Source organism: Camellia sinensis, chromosome 3 (assembly GCF_055761805.1).
Source record: "Camellia sinensis isolate YWXY chromosome 3, ASM5576180v1, whole genome shotgun sequence".
Classification (NCBI taxonomy): Eukaryota; Viridiplantae; Streptophyta; class Magnoliopsida; order Ericales; family Theaceae; genus Camellia; species Camellia sinensis.
In genome coordinates, this window is record NC_138963.1 from 73,738,186 (window position 1) to 73,755,253 (window position 17,068).

Consider the following 17,068-nt stretch of genomic DNA (forward strand, 5'->3'; position numbering starts at 1 on the left):
AAGAAGAAGTAGAAGAAGAAAAGACTGTATCATGATGATGACATGACATTGGCTGTCATTGTAATTTGTAACATTCTCTAACGAGACATTTCAATTAGGATTAATCAAATTTCAGAAATCTCTCCAATTGTTGTTTTGAATGGCCTGAATTTATATTTACTAGTCAACTTTTTAGGTAACCGGTCAGACGATCATTCGAACGATCAGATAAAATATTTATTTATCGAAATTGTCACTTTATCAATTGTGACTGTTAGCATTTTTACCGGATAACTGACAAGATAAAATTCAAGTCATTCAAGACAAACTGAAATTTGAGTTACGCAACATTGCTCATGAAATTGTATGAATGCTGTTGTTTTATTAATTAATTTATCATTATCATTGCCATAATTAAAATTACATTATTAAACTAAGCTCACATGTTGGGCCCAGTAAGAAAGAACGAAAAAAAAAAACTCACATGTTGGCCGACACTTTCTTTGCCACAAGTAAAAAAACTCGCATTATTAAACTAAACTAATTTAATTCTATTAATTTAGGGGAAAAAAAATTCAAACTTTTGCCCAAAATCAGATTCTGAGGTGAAAATTAAATTGTAGTGCAAATTATACATTTATATAGAATGAATTTGAATCATAAATTTATTTTTTAAAATGGAATTCTGAGTAAAAAATGTAGATGTGCCACATTGAAAAAACCAAAAATGGTAAAAAAAACATCAATCATCATCCAAACAATGCCTCCTTGTGTTAGAAACAGGGATCCAAAGATGAGGATGAGCTCAAAACCATAGTTTTAGTTCAATCCCTGTCAACCATTAAAAAAAAATAGAATCTCTGAAAAAGATTTGTATCCAACTCCAAGGCAATTTCCAGAACCCTAATTCCTATCTTGTTTCTCAATCAAAACAATGTGTTTTATCTTTTCTCTTTATTATTTATTTATTTATTTTTTTCATTGGGCGAAATAATTGAGAAATTGAAAGGTCACCTAACTCTCTTATCTCACTCCAACTGCTTTCCTAACAAAAATATCTCATCTGTCACGTAGCATTAACTTCATCCTTATATATAAATAAAATTACATAAAATTAAATGCACAGAAGATACAGAAGAGAATGTGGCGTCCGCAAAACACATTAATGTTCTTTGGAAAGACATTGAACCTCCCCTAGCTACACTTTGTTCCACATAAGTCACTCACATGTGTGTGGATGACAACAAGAAGATTTTTTAATCTCTGGGTACACTAAAACTTCAGAAATGGTGGATTTCAGGTAAGAGAGACTCTCTCTCTCTCTCTCTCTCTCTCTCTCTCTCTCTTTGGACCAGTTTTGATCAAGAGGCTCGAATCTGGTGTTCTATACATGGTCCCAATTTACAATAACAGCCAATCCCTTATCCTTTGTGTGACCAAGTAGATGCCTTTTCCATGCCCTTCTATCTTGTTGGAATCCTTCCAACATTTCCCTTTTGCTTTGAAACACCATTTCTTTTTCTTACCCAATATTGTGAACTACTTCCAAGGAATAAACCAAAACTCACCCATTACATAGTCATCCAATTGAGTTGCAAAATTTCTAGTGTTTGCTTGTTCTGCGTTTGTGTCTGTATCCGTATCCGTATCCGTATCATGATGAGGCAACAATACCACCTCCACCGCCTACTACTCGACACGGATGCCACGTTGCCGCCAATCAACCGGAGTAAGCTGAGCAGTTCATATGCCGGCAGCGATACCAACTTTGACAGCAACATGGTCATAATTCTAGCAGCCTTGCTATGCGCATTGATATGTGCGCTTGGGCTTAACTCAATTGTACGTTGTGCTTTAAGGTGTAGCCAAAGACTTGCATTCGAGAACCCGGATCGGACAGCTGCCCGGTTGGCCACGACGGGGCTGAAGAGGGATGCGCTGAGTCAGATTCCGGTGGTGGTTTATATGTCCGGGCTGGACACTCCGACGACCGACTGTCCGATTTGCCTAGGCGAATTTGTGGAGGGAGAGAAGGTACGAATTTTGCCCAAATGCAACCATGGTTTTCATATAAAATGCATAGACACTTGGCTAGTGTCACACTCTTCCTGTCCAACGTGTAGACAATTGTTGTCTGAAAATCCTACTAGTTCTAATGTGGTGGAAGGGGATGGTAGCGTTTAGTTTTTGTTCTGATTTTTTTTTTTCTATGAAAAATCGACTTATTTTTGTATTACGATATATATATATATATTTCAAATTTGATGGGAGGTTTGTAAATATTGATGGGAATTCCAAATATGCAGGACATGAATGAAGAGGTTGAGTTTTGTTTATGGATGATTTTGAGTGGATCAAATTAAACTATACCAATGCATAGTTTGGTTTCTTTTTCTGAGTTTAAAAAAAAAAAAATGTATAGTTTCGTTAGTATCTCATTAATTTTAGTTGGGATTAATTATACTTTGCATCTATCAATTTTTACCAAGATATTATTTCGTTCATTTCACTTTTAATTGTAACACGCATTTTTTTACATTTTAAGTCAAAGTTATTCTATTACTTTTTCATCCATCTACTATTAATGAAACTAATGGAAATTAAAAGTAGAAGGACAAAGTGAGAATTTAAGAAAAGTATAAAACTATAAAACTAAAGTAAGATTTTCGTGAAAGTATAAGATAACTAGCTAATTAAGCGAGATAAATACTACGTATTACTCACATAACAAGTTTCATTTATTTTATTAGTATCAGATGAACAATATATATATATATATATTATAAAAAATTATGAGGTGTTAAGTGGAATTAATCCTTTTAGTTGTCAACCTTTTTATGGCATCACCGTTGGGCCTTGCATGCAGTCACACACGACTGAACACATGCCTTCTGATCTGAAGTTAGCTACTTTGGTAGAGAGAGAGAGAGACTTTGAATTGAAGGGTGGGACTTAACAAGATTTAAAGGTGTTTGGTATAACTTATATAATTATATTTATTTAGATAAATGTGTTTATTTAGGTCATATTATTTTTTTATTATTTTATTTTATACATTTTTTCATAAAAAAAATTAAAAAATATATTTAAACAAGTTGATGCATTGTCTGATATATTTGGATGTCTAGGAGAAGTTATGTGGTGGTCTTGAGGTATCATCACGTGGTACTTTAATGGTATTATGATGGGTGGATGAGATATTGAATAATTGAAAAATATAAATAAAGATGATGAATTATGATTGGCCAAAAATATAACCACGCCTTTAAACCAACCTTTCTCGACGTCTAGCCATAGCAGGGCATTATTGACCTGATACTGTGGCAATGACTGAATGATTGATTACATTTTGGATATCACCATGGGTGGGTGGTGGAGGAGGAGTGAAAAGGTGTATTTTTACGTAACTTAGCAGGACTCGACTTTAGGGACGTAACTAGAGGTCTATTTTTTAAACGGTAAAGTTGATTGGGCTATAATCTGATCGTAAGTTTGTCTCTTGTATTGAGAGTTATGCTGTGTTTGGTTGAGGGATTTGATGAGGGATTTGGAAAGGAAAATGGAAAAGGTAGGTGAAATGTAAAAAAAATATACTTACATTTCACATAGTTTCACACACCTTTTCCCTTTCCTTTTTCAAATACTTTCTCAAATCTTTCAACCAAACACAGCATTAGTGTATTTTTTTCTTACTTAGATAATAAATTTGTTTCTTTAAATTAAAATAAATCTGACCTACACATCGACACTTAAGGATTACAGTGATAAATTAAATAAATCACCAATGAGCACCTTTTAATGATCAATATTACTTTTTGGGTACCACCTGCCTCACCAACAGTTACTGCACTGTTCTATCATGTAGATTGCATGCCGGGTGTTTTTCAATACCCTGATGTCCTAGTCTTGTTTTGTTGTGTCTTTAATATTCTGCGTAAATTGCACTAATTTTTGTTTTAGATTTGTAGAAAATATAATAAATTTTATAATTTTGACACAATTTTATTAAATTTTTAATTTTTTTTTTAATTTATATAACTCCCAATTCTTTATTCATCAATAATTCATTAGTTATATAAATAAAAAATGATATTATCTTCTTTTTAACACTGAAATGCATATTTATTTTGTTTATTTTTGTGTGTTCGCACTATCTATAATAGTTTTGGTCTAATAAATCTTACTAGAAGGGAGGGACTATCTATATTAGTTTTGGTCTAATAAATCTTACTAGAAGGGAGGCTAGTGTACTCATATCAAAATTGTGAGGTTTGTTATATTTTTTTCAAAATTCAAAGAAGATTAGTGTAATTTATCCTATATTTTTTTTTTGTTCTCTTAGTTGTGATTTGAAAATTAAAAATTAAAAAATTAAATACACATAATTTTTATTTTTGTGTAAAAATAGTTCTTTTTTATGTTTCTTCAAAAGTAAGTTGTTTTGTAAAAAAATTAAAAATAATTTGTGTAACAATATTTTTTTTTTTGTGTGTTTTCTAAAAAATAAAAATACAACCAATCAATGAAAACGCGTTATTACAATTATCAAATTGATTTAATTTTTTTTTAAATGAATAATTTATAAATTTGCACACAAAAGACTACAAAATATACTGGATAAATATCGAAATCGAACTTGTCACAAATTCAAACAATACGCTCCATCCACTTGGACTATAGTGAAACTACTTTTTTCCTTCAAACTCAAGGGACTCGAAGTCTTTGCTTTCAAAGTCAGTGGAAACTTAATGGCAAAGCATATAACGCTGATCCCGCCCGCTATCAATGGCCGTCTAAGACTCTAAGAAAATTTTAAAATATATTATTGTCAAACATCTAATTTTTCAAAAGCCGAATAAAATAAAAATTTTATTTTAATATTTTCTTTGAAGATTTCAAAAAAAATTAAGATGTTAGTGTCTAATATATCTAGGGTAAATTATAAACACACCCTCTGAGTTTTACTTAAATGACAAGTTAGTTCTAAAAATTACATTATACAATAATAAAAATTTTATTTTAATTAACAGTTTTTAATAATGTTAAAATTTTTATTTCAATTAATAATTTAGACAATTTTATTATTGTATAAGTGAACAGTTAAAAATTTTACTTTTTTAATTAATTCTGTTAAATAAAAAATTCTGACAGAAAGATATTTGTAATTTTTTAAATTACAAAGAGCTATCTCAAGAATATATTTGTAATTTACCCATATATCTTAGACAGACTCACAAGGAAGAAATATAAATAAAAGTTTGTAACTCAACATGGTTCTTGTAGGCTGTACTCAAGGATGTAGATGAGTTGGTAAGACTTGGGGATTTTTGGGTGTCTAATCTAACTAGGGGGGATTTCGGTAACCCTTCGTTGTACAGAATGATTTTTAATTTTTTATTATTGGTTATCATGTAAAATTAAGCTTAACATTAATTGATCTTGAATTCAAAACCGTGTCATTTAAAAATTGTGATTAGGACTTTTTTCCTTAAAAACTTTATGCAACTGTTTCAATTCACTAACAATTATCAAATCATAGGACTTTTGAAATATAGGAATCTCAAAATATGAGTAATTAGAATTATGAAAAATAAAGTCAAGTCAACGAATGTAATGGAGATTATTTAAGATAACTCTAGTTATTTTTACAATCTTTATGCCGTGTTTGGCCATGGGATTTGGATAGAAATTGTGAGGGAAAGAAGTATAAGATATAATTCAAGTGTAATGGTTAAATTATGGACTATTTAGAGAAAAAATTATTCATACAGATTATCTATACATTCCACTCTTCTTACCAATCATCTGATAGAAAGATTGATTTTCAGGATTTTAACACCCAAAAGCGAAACTATGTTAAACACGTGGATGATTTGGTCACCACAATATTAACGAGAAAAACAAAAAAGGACAATCATTGCAACTGTGCGACTTTGATTTTCATTAGGTAGCTTAAGCTTAATATTATCTTTTGTTTTTAAAAATATTCAAAATACTTATACTAGTGTGGGTCCCACATATTGTGAGACTATGCTTATGTGAGTGTTCTGCCTATTTTTTTTTGTATGCTTAAATTATTTGTGCCTAAAAAGTTAGGCTAAAATTGTTGGGAGCAATTTCAATGAATTTTAAATTTACAAATTTAAATAAAAACACACGCACACACTAAAAAAAAAAAAAATACAAAAATATTTTAAGAGATTTGACATAAACCTATTTAAGTCAACAGAAGCAGAATATTAATCCACTATAAATCATATAGGTCACAATCATGAGATAAAAAGCACAAAAAAAATAAATAAAATCTGAACCCTAAAATAATTATCATTACTCAAAAATACTTAAGCCCTGTAACAATCCATATTTTTTTACCCATTCCCGGTATATCTACACCTAGAAGCCACAACTTCTTTCCAAATCCCACTGGAAACTCACTTATATACTGTATTTGATTGGAGGATTTAGAAAGTGGTTAAAAAAAAAAATGAGTTTAAAATTAAATGAAATGTAGGTATGTTTTAGGAAAAATTGGTCTAGGGTCCCTCTCATACTTTTCGTAATGGAAGAGATTCACAAAATTATTTTTTGATGTCTAAGGTCCCTAAACATATATCAGAGAAATTTCAGTCCTTTATACTATCTTCAATTTGTTTTCCAACTGTCTCACTGGAAGAATCCCAGCTGAGTTTGAAAATACTTTTTTCAATGCCAGCTTCTTGAACAACACCGGTCTTTGTGCAAGTAATCCATCACTCGGCCTTGAGATCTTCTCTTCTAGATTTGAAAACTCGAGGCTTCTCGCTATAATCATAGTTATAGCAACAGTCATACTTGCATCACCTACACTACTCACATTCTTTCGAATTAAAACTTGCAGGAAAAAGGGCCGTGAGTCGGATTGAATTTGAGTTTCAAAGAGTCATACATTTTGTCAGATTTGACTGAAAATAAAGTGATCGGAAGTGGTGGGTTGGGAAAAGTATATCGTGTTGAGTTGAACTGTCATCTTCCAACACTTCCTAAAGCTTTACCCAGTGGAGATTCCCACTCCCAAACTCACCGATCTCACACCACTCTTACCTACCACCAGCACCACTGCTGGAATCTGACCCATCACCACCTCAAACCGACCGCCATTCTTACCCACAACCACCGCCTCCAAAACTCTTCCACCTCGCCGAGCTCCAACTCAATTCAAACTCCGATTCTGACCGACTCAACGCCCTCCACATGCTTGAACGCTGGCTCGTTCCGAATCCCCCCCACAACTGCCGCTTAAATTTCTCTGGATTCAACCCAGAGAAATTTAAATTTTCTCTAGATTCATGATAACAGATACGATAGATGAACTACATAAATTTGTTCCATTATCACTGCTTCGTATTCATGGCCTGGACCAAACACCTCTCTACATCTGTTTTTTGAAGGCTCCTCGGTTAGAGAAGTTGCCTTTCTTCCTCGCCTTTGAGAAGTAAGGAAGTGAGTTGAGATAGGGGAATTCTTATGTTCAAAAAAAAAAAGGGCAGAGAAATTTAGGAAGTTTAGGGAAGTCCAGAGAAATTTTTAAAATTTCTTTGGACCAATTTTCTCTGACTTGAATTTTTTCTGGACCAATTTTCTCTGGATTGATGCTGAGGGACTTTAGACATCATGAAAATATTTGATATCCTTTATAATATAAAATCATAATATCAAGGACCTTAAAAAAAATACCCCTATATTTTATTTACATTTCACATTTTTTTTCTAATTTCCTTTCTAAATCCCTAACCAAACATACCAATAGTGAATTCTCGCGTTCCAAACCGGACTTGAACCTCCAAGTTACAATTGCTTTTTGGCTCATTGATTCTTTATTGTTTTTTGGTCTCCCCTAGGAGCTTTCAAGAGGGATTTGACATCCAACAAGGGAAACATAATAATTAATTATCTATTTTAAAGTAAATTCATATCTGTCCCTTATTGCATACAAGAAAATTCATTAGTACAAGAAGAAAGCATATGTAGAGCACATTACTCATTCAAAAAAAAAAAAAAAATTAAGCAGCACACTCTAGTTTTGTCATGAAAAACAAAAATAAAACAAATGAAGAAAGAACAACATGAATAATTCAAATTTAAGGAAAAAAATAAAGTGGGGAACAAGATTAAAATTAAGATTATTTTTTATAATTTTAAAAAGGGAGGGGATGGTTAGTGGGAGAGTAAGCAGAGAAGGGTGAGTTCATGACAAAAGAAGGGGTCTCAGCTGGGCCGCCGTGAGAGTGGACCCTAGTGGGGGTTCTGGGAGTTATTGGGCTTCTTGATCTGGACATCATGGTGCTGTGAGTAGTGGATCCATAACGTCTCTCTCCACTCCTCCTGGGCCCTTTCTCGGCCCACTTAAGCTCTTGTTGCATCACCATACTTGGATACCTGAACTTCATGCAGCACCCTGTCTGTCCTGCCCTCTGTATGTACCTGTTTTTAGATATCAATATGTGTGTGATAGCTTTCACATCAGTCTCAACAAACGTCAATTTTAGTTAAATATAACTAGCAAATTATAAAATTCTTGCTCTATCAATCTTAACAAATTATTTCTAAATTAGTTTTTGTTTAACTTTGTTACAGTACATGACTGCATGTAGTGATATAGTATTCACAAATTATACAATATTTTATTATTTATTCTTAAGAGTGATCAGACATCATAGCAGTCATCCGGCTGAACATCTTGCTAGATAACCGATTGCTACACAATTTTTTTTTAACGAATATGAAACTGCATATATATCTCCTATACACTTTGGATGTCTAGCCGGACAACCACCGTTGGGCACAATTGTTTTTTTTTTTTTAACATGAAATTGCATATATATAACAAATCAAAATTAACTTCTCCTATATTACTTTGGCAGCTTTTTAATAATACAAAATGAATATTTTATAAAATTTAATTTTGGAATAGAAAATTTGATATAATGTGTACATATAAAAAATACTAGCTAAATAATTTTTTAATTATAATTTGACTCAAAATTTATTAAGACTGACGTGGATGCTCTAAAGCATCTTCAGAAGCCTAATAAACCACACTTAACTAGCAAAATTTAATAAAATCAGCAGCAGCGGATAAGCCAAACAACTAATCAAACCAACATATGCTATAGCAAAATTTAAACAAATCAGCCGCAGCGGACAAGTCAAATAACTAGTCCAACCAACTTATGCTATAGTAACTAATAGCGAACCACTGTTCACATGCCATTAATTTTTTTTTTTTTGTTAAACCCTCTCTCTTTCTTACATGCACAAGTCCTTCCATCATGTGAATAACAATTGGGAGAAAATGAATATTTTAAAAGAAGATAATTAAAGTAGATAATATTGTTGGAGTATGCATTGAAAAAGTGTGTAGCTAAACTAATAAAGTGAAATTGTGACTAGTTATTTTGTTAAGTACACATTATATCAAACTAATAAAGTGAAATTGTGACTAGGTATTAGATCTAGCCGGAGTGTGGTGGGTGTCATTTAAAAAGTCTTAAGGGTATAAAGAGCACTAAATACAGAATGTATAGATATGATACTAAATTTTTGTAACTATGGCTGGAGGCATTTTGTTTGTAATCACTACTATAAAAATAGTTATGCTGTGTTTGGTTGGGGGATTTGGGGAGGGATTTGAAAAGGAAAAGGGAAAAAGTGTGTGAAACTATGTGAAATGTAGGTATATTTTTTTCACATTTCACCTACATTTTCCATTTCCCTTTCCAAATCCCTCCTCAAATCCCTCAACCAAACACAGCATTAAAGATTATATTTTGATAAAAAAAATCTCATTTTTATTAAAAATGTGATAAAAAAAATTAGATTGATATTTTAATCACACTTAATTGGATTGGGTGTGATAATATTCATTTTTTATGTCACTTTTCAATTAAGTGTGATTATATATATATTTTTTTAATCACACATTCTAATTAAAGTGTGATTATATATACACTACTACTTTTTAATCATACTTTTTAAATAAGTGTGATTATATATATATATTTTTAATCACACATTCTAATTAAAGTGTGATTATTTATATATTTTTTAATCACACCTTCTAATTAAAGTGTGATTATATATACATTACTACTTTTTAATCACACTTTTTAAATAAGTGCAATTATATATATATATATATATATATTTAATCACACTCCACTACAAGAAAAAGCATCTTTGGCGACTAAAAAAGCACATTTGGTCGCTGAAAGTATTGGTTTTGGCTACTAAAAAAGCATTAGTAGCCAAAAGTAAAGATTTTTGGCGACTAAAAAAATTCAGTAGCCAAAAGTAAAGGTTTTGGCGACTAAAAATCTATTTGGTTGCCCATATATGACTTTTACCGACTAAAAAAATTTTAGTAGCAAAAAATAAGACTTTTTGGCGACTACAAAAAAATTATTAGCCAAAAGTGAGGTATTTGGTGACTAAAAAGATGTTTGGTCGCCAAAAGTGAGGCTTTTACCAACTAAAAAAATTTTAGTAGCCAAAAGTGAGATTTTTTGGCGACTAAAAAAAATTTAGTAGCCAAAACTGAGGCATTGGGAGACTAAAAAGATGTTTAGTAGTCAAAAATGAAGTTTTTTGGTGACCAAAAAGAAGTTTAGTCGCCAAAAATAGTAATTTTAGTCCGGGAATTGAATTTTTTAACGACTAAAGAATAATTAGTAGTCAAAAGTATAGAATTGGCGACTAAAATTATGTTTAGTCGCCATAAGTGGTCTCTTTTTTTTTCCTAGTAAATAATTTATTTTTACATAAATTATGTTCAATAAAAAATAATTATCTTTATATATGTACTTTTATATTAATACGGGTCTATGTACTATATAAATAATATATGTTGCAGATATAATCATACGGTGTTATAAAGGTGTAGTGGAAATAGTGTGTTGTATAAGGTTTATGGTGTGAGAGATGGTTGATGGTTCGAATTTCCACAAAAGCTAGTGAGTGTAATATTCTTTTTTCACATCTAAATGTTATTAATCACATTTAAAAGGTGTGATCTAAATATTTTTAATCACACTTAAAAGGTGTGATTAAAAATGACCCATGATCACATTTTAACAAAACTTAAAAGGTGTGATTAAATAACATATATCACACAAAAAAAAAATTGTTATCTTTATTTATTTTTATAGCAGTGAGAGATGGATTTGAATACTTTGAGTTATATCTTGTCTCATTTTGTTTAATTCTTTCTATCTGCATAGCACAATTGGGGTCCCATCCAACACTGCATTTTGTATACTTTTCTAAAAACAAAATACTCTAGGTCCCTATTTTTGTTGAGCTATAAATCTGCATTTTAGTAAAAAAAATGTTTGAGACCTCACAACAATAATGTAATATAACAAGTATCAACTTTTAATTTGTGCAAAAATTCAACTGGTCACCTTTTTGTTTTTGTATAATAATTTTTGGGTCTAATCATCAATGCCGGCCTATTCATAGTTCTAAAAACTAGTTTATTAATTGTTATCGGCCAAAATTTTGGAGATTATAAAATTTTAAATGAGTGCCGGCTACTAAATCCTGATTTGAAAATGCCAAATCTTTGTAGTTTGTGTTAGACATTATACATTCAAGTAAAGCAATAATATTTAAACAAAAACCTTCACATGGAAAAATGACAAGAAATGCGAGATACACGGTGTTTAGAATTATAAATTCTCTTATTTTGATGTAACACAACACTAAGATATTATTGTGAATTAAACTGCCAGAGCTTTGATAGCCCGGCCCAATCAAACCTCTCTAATTATGGGCCCAACCCAACCAATTAAACAGTTGCTACCCCTCGGCCCAACCTAAGGGCCCAATCAGTCCCCCAACAAAGATATGCTACGTGGCACTCCGTGAGAGGTCACCAAGATTATCTCCATACTAACCATGCACAGACACAGATCATTCTATTCCACTCAGGCAAGACAACTAACTAACTTAAAGGCTTGTTCTGCAAGTGTTCTAGGACACGCAGTTGGATCGAAGACCACTGGGCCAGCCCACTACTTGGACCACCAACCACCGGAGATACTGTCATCATCAAGCTTTTTTAAGCGTCATTTTCTAAAATGACCAATCATCTTGAGCTATGATGTGATTAAAATAATTGAGAAAAAATGACATATGAAGGTTAAAAATAGGGTTCTGATTTTGTTTATTGACGGTAAAAGTAGATTAACAAAATTACTATTTTTTAAAATAGAGGGCAGTAATTGGTTCATTGTGTGGATTAAACAGTATAGTTAAAGCTTGTAAGGTTTAGCATGAGTCTCATTATTATCTGAATTATTAATGTTGTAGAATTTTTTGGGTAGATTATTTATGGAAAAAGGAATAGATTGATCCGATATTTATAATTATATGATTTCATCATATTTATCTTAAAAAATTGAACGACAAGTATAATTTTAAAAATTGTCCATTTATTTTTTTAAGACAAGTATGATAAAATTATATGACTAATTTCATCAATAGTCTAGACACAAAATTTTACAAAATCAACTATTCAAATTGCCATAATAGAGCTTATAATAAACCTAACGAATCCCAATAGCACCTTTAATCCAACTAAAGAGATATCATGCTTGCTAGCTTTACAAAATAGGATTATGACCTAGGATTTCATGCATAGTATATAAGTTATTCTAAAAATCATCCATGTTTTAGAGAAACTGAAACTGAAAAAGTAGCTTGGTTCTCCACATTAGAAATTGAAAGTGAATCAAATTAATGATTGGCTGCATTTTTACCTTTCGCTGAATCTTTTCCCCAAACATTCGATGCACTTTCTTCCTTCTGTCATCTCTCCCATACCCAAGCTCACACATTGCCTGCAATATGCTCTTCCGCATACCTGCATTCACAATTTTATTTCTAATCAACCAAAATAATTCCAATTTTAAAAAATACATAAATTTAGAGAGTTTGTTATATATTTTGGTATGAATTTTATCATTTTTGCAACCTCATAGTAGATTCACACAACAAAGTGCATATGTAATGGACTCCTTATCATATCTTTCTTGCAAATAACCTACATGATGTTTGTTGTGTGAATACATAGGGTGAAAAAAATGATAAAAATAATTTGGGAACAATTATCATTTTCCACATATTTATATTAAAAGATTGACTAATATAACATCAATAATGCTATATACACATACGAATTACTTAGAAAAGTGACCAAATTTTAAAATTTAAGGAACATATTCATTATGGTTGTGCCCCACAATATCAAGTTTAAATTTACACCATGAATTTAAAATTTTGAGTAATTTTTTGGATAATTTTTCTAATTACATAATACTTTTTATGTTTACAATCCATTTGTTTAGGCATAAAATATATTTCTAAAAAAATATTATCCGTATCTTTTAGAGTTTAGTACGACATAAATGAAAATCAATATAAATAAATAAACTTATTTAGATCAATATTTTTTATTTTTGAAATATAAAAAATATTTTATACACTAAAATCACACTACCACTACATACATTACCTTCATCACTCTATAGGACCGGTCTTGGGCTAAGGCTAGTGAGGCCTATGCTTAAGACCCCGAAAATTAGGGTAAAAAAATGGCCTCCAAATTCATTATCTTGTACTATATTAAAATTTCAAAATGGTCTAATTCTGTTTAATTAATTTAGGTCATTTAAAATGTTCAAAAGTTTTATTTGGCCCAATTAATAAAAGGTCCAGTTAAAAATATTTATAAGTGTCACTGTGTTAGTTAATAAAACATAAACTATATATATACATATATATATATATATATATGTATTAGTCGTTAACCTAATTTTGTGTGGGTTATTTTTTTTCCCTCTTTTTATGGCCCAATTATGTGTTTTTTTAGTCATTTTTTTAAATATTTTACGTAATTTTTATTTATTTATTTTGTAGATACATTTAATTTAGATACACTTAAAAATTATAATATTTGTGTTTTTTTTAAATAAAAAAAGTTGCCAAATATAAAAAAAAATACGAATTGCAAACTCAGATAATTATTTTTGAAAACTCTGAACCAAACAAGGTGATTTTTATTTTTATTTTTTATGAATAACTAAAAGGCTCTCGAAAAATTATTTGGCCTAAAGCTCCCAAAAATTCAGGGCCGGTGCCATCCCTCTACCACGGTTAATACAACCAAATTTTATCAGTAAATTTCTTTTTTACAATTTTTTTGTTTTTCATCAAAACAAACAAAGCGTCAAATCCTCTCATTAATGTTTCCATTCTAATACATAAGATTGCCACACATCATTCAAAATCAAAATCTATATTCTATAATTGTAAAACAAATTTGAATTGTCCAAATGAACCTGAGGTTGTCCAGTATCAAGAGTCCTCTTTTAAGTACCGAGAGATAGTAGCGAATATTCTATACTATAGAATGAAAGGTTAGATTATTAAAACGATACTTTTGATACCATACAACCCTCTTAGGTCCATTTGATACCATACATCACATTTCATTCTATAATAAATGAGATAAATTAAACATGTTATCGATCTAATTTTTTCAAAAAATATATACATAAAGTACTTCACAAAATGAATTATTCAAATAATTATAACAAGATCCATAGTAAACCCACAACCTGAACAACGCTCTTCCGTTCTAGAGACAATATTACCCCTTTCAAAATCTCCCCAAAATGTTTCAGAATTTTAAGCAAAACAACAGCAACAATACTACATGCCCAAAATATATATATATATATATATAAATTAAAAATGAATATCAATTATTCATACCAGGCACCGGTGACGGCAAATATAGATGTAGTTACTGCAAACAGTGCATATATTAGAGTGAGGAATCCCCGGTCGCCGCCGTCCACCACCGCCACCACCTCCTTGCCTGTAGGGGCTGGTGGTGGAAAACACACTCATGTCATCATAAGCCATACTAGTTTCCTTCGCATGTCTTCTCGGACTACTACTATTATACCCACGATGATGATCCACATGCTGACTGTGGTGGTGGTGGTTCTCCCCGCCTCCACGGTGGCTTGCAAAGTCCTCTGCGGCGGCGACGTGGTGGTGGGAAGCTCCTAGAAAGCCCCTGCTGAAGTCTAGGCTTGGAAGTTTTGTTAGTGTTGAGGGTTCTTGTTTTTTAGGGTTGAGTTCTTTGATGGGTTCCAAGGGACCGGACTTTCGCTTCTCGGGTTTGACGTCGGCGAGGTCTCCGAAAGTGAGGTTGACAGAGTCGTCTGGGATTCCGAGATACATTTCTTCCAGCTCTCTTCTTGCCTTTGCTAGTGTTGCTCTGTCCGCCATTAACGTACTTTGTTTGTTTGTGTGTGTGTGTGTGTGTGTGTGTGAGAGAGAGAGAGAGATGGAGAGAGAGAGGGTGGTGAATGTAGAATTTGGGAGGAGGGTTGTTATGTATTTGTAATGGAAATGGAGAGGCTGTGTAAAAGGCCAAAATGCTTGGCCGGTCGGTTATAATTCTTTAAGATTCTTGTAAAGGGCAGAGACCTGAGGGAAAAAGACAACTTCCAAGGAAAAGTTTGCTCGCTGCCGTAGTACAAAATCCAATCTGTTTTTTAATTAATTAAAAGAGTACGACCTATTACTTTTGTATTGATTTTTCAAAACACAATATTACAAATAACTATCAAATGAATGGTTTGAATCCTTACACTGAGACCATCAAATGATTTCTCTTTATATGATAAAATAAAATAAAAGATAAGATATATTTGATCATCTTTGTTAAATAGTCACGAGATAAATAATGACTCACTTTAATATGTATTGTTATTTTTTTTTAACCAAAAATAACAAGTAAAATTTGTCAAGTGATACTCCTTAAATATCTAATATTTTATCTTAAAAAATACTATAGGACATAATTTTTTTTGTCATTAATTTAAAATGATAAAATAAAATCGATAATATATAACATTTCTATAACTAATTTCTCACTCTACCGCAAGTTGGGTGTCATGTATATTAGCTATGAATTCAGTCTCATTTTTCTGTTTCCAATCTCAATGTTGTCTCTATCACACGAGTGGGTAGATGTTTGTAACAAAACAAATACATTAATACAATGAACAAATAACATAGGATTCGATCGTGTACTTTGTTACATAGACTAAAACACTAGAGCATAGAGTTCAGTCTCATTTTTCTATTTTTAATCTTAACATTCTCTCTATCACACGATGCTATAATGATATGCTTGGTATACAAAATGCAACCCCGTGTAGATCGGGTGCAAATATGTAAGGGTGTTGAGTTTATTCAATTTTCATGTCGAAAAACAACCTGATTTAATATATATATATATATATATATATATATATTTTAAAATACCATGTAAGCAAAATTTACAAACTAATATAGAGCATATATATCATCAGTGACGGAGAGACATAGAGGCGAGGGGGTTCACGTGCCCCCCTAACTTTTCAAAAAAAAATTTATTTTTTTTAGGTGGGGTCTTACTTACACACAGTGCCCCTTCTATACATAATACACAACCCTCCCAATTTATCCAAACACACTGACATACCACACGCATCCACTTTTTTTTTTTTTGTTGAATCCCAATCCCAACCAACCTTTTTTTTTTTTTTTGTGAGTGCACACAACTCCAATTACGGCAAGGCTAAAACCCTAAAACCCTAAAACCCTAAAGTGTAGAAATTCTTTATTTTTTTATATATTCACAGTACTTGTATGAAATTCTTTATTTTTTTTTATATATTCACAGTACTTGTTAAGTGTCTTCGTATTTTCTTTGTCTCTCTTTATTGCTTTGCAATTGACCGACTCGTGATTCACCAGATTAGGATCACACAACACAAATTTGGAACCACACTACAATCTTGGTATCTTCTTTTCATTGTTTATAGGTAACTTTATTTATTATTTTTTAATTTTAAATAAAAATTATGAGTATTAATTTATAGTTATTTGTTAAGTTTTGATTCTAAAATTTTTTGATTTGTTATTATTTATGTTAAAATAAGAAATTTTAATATGCTAAAATTATGAATCTTAATTGGTGGTGATTTAT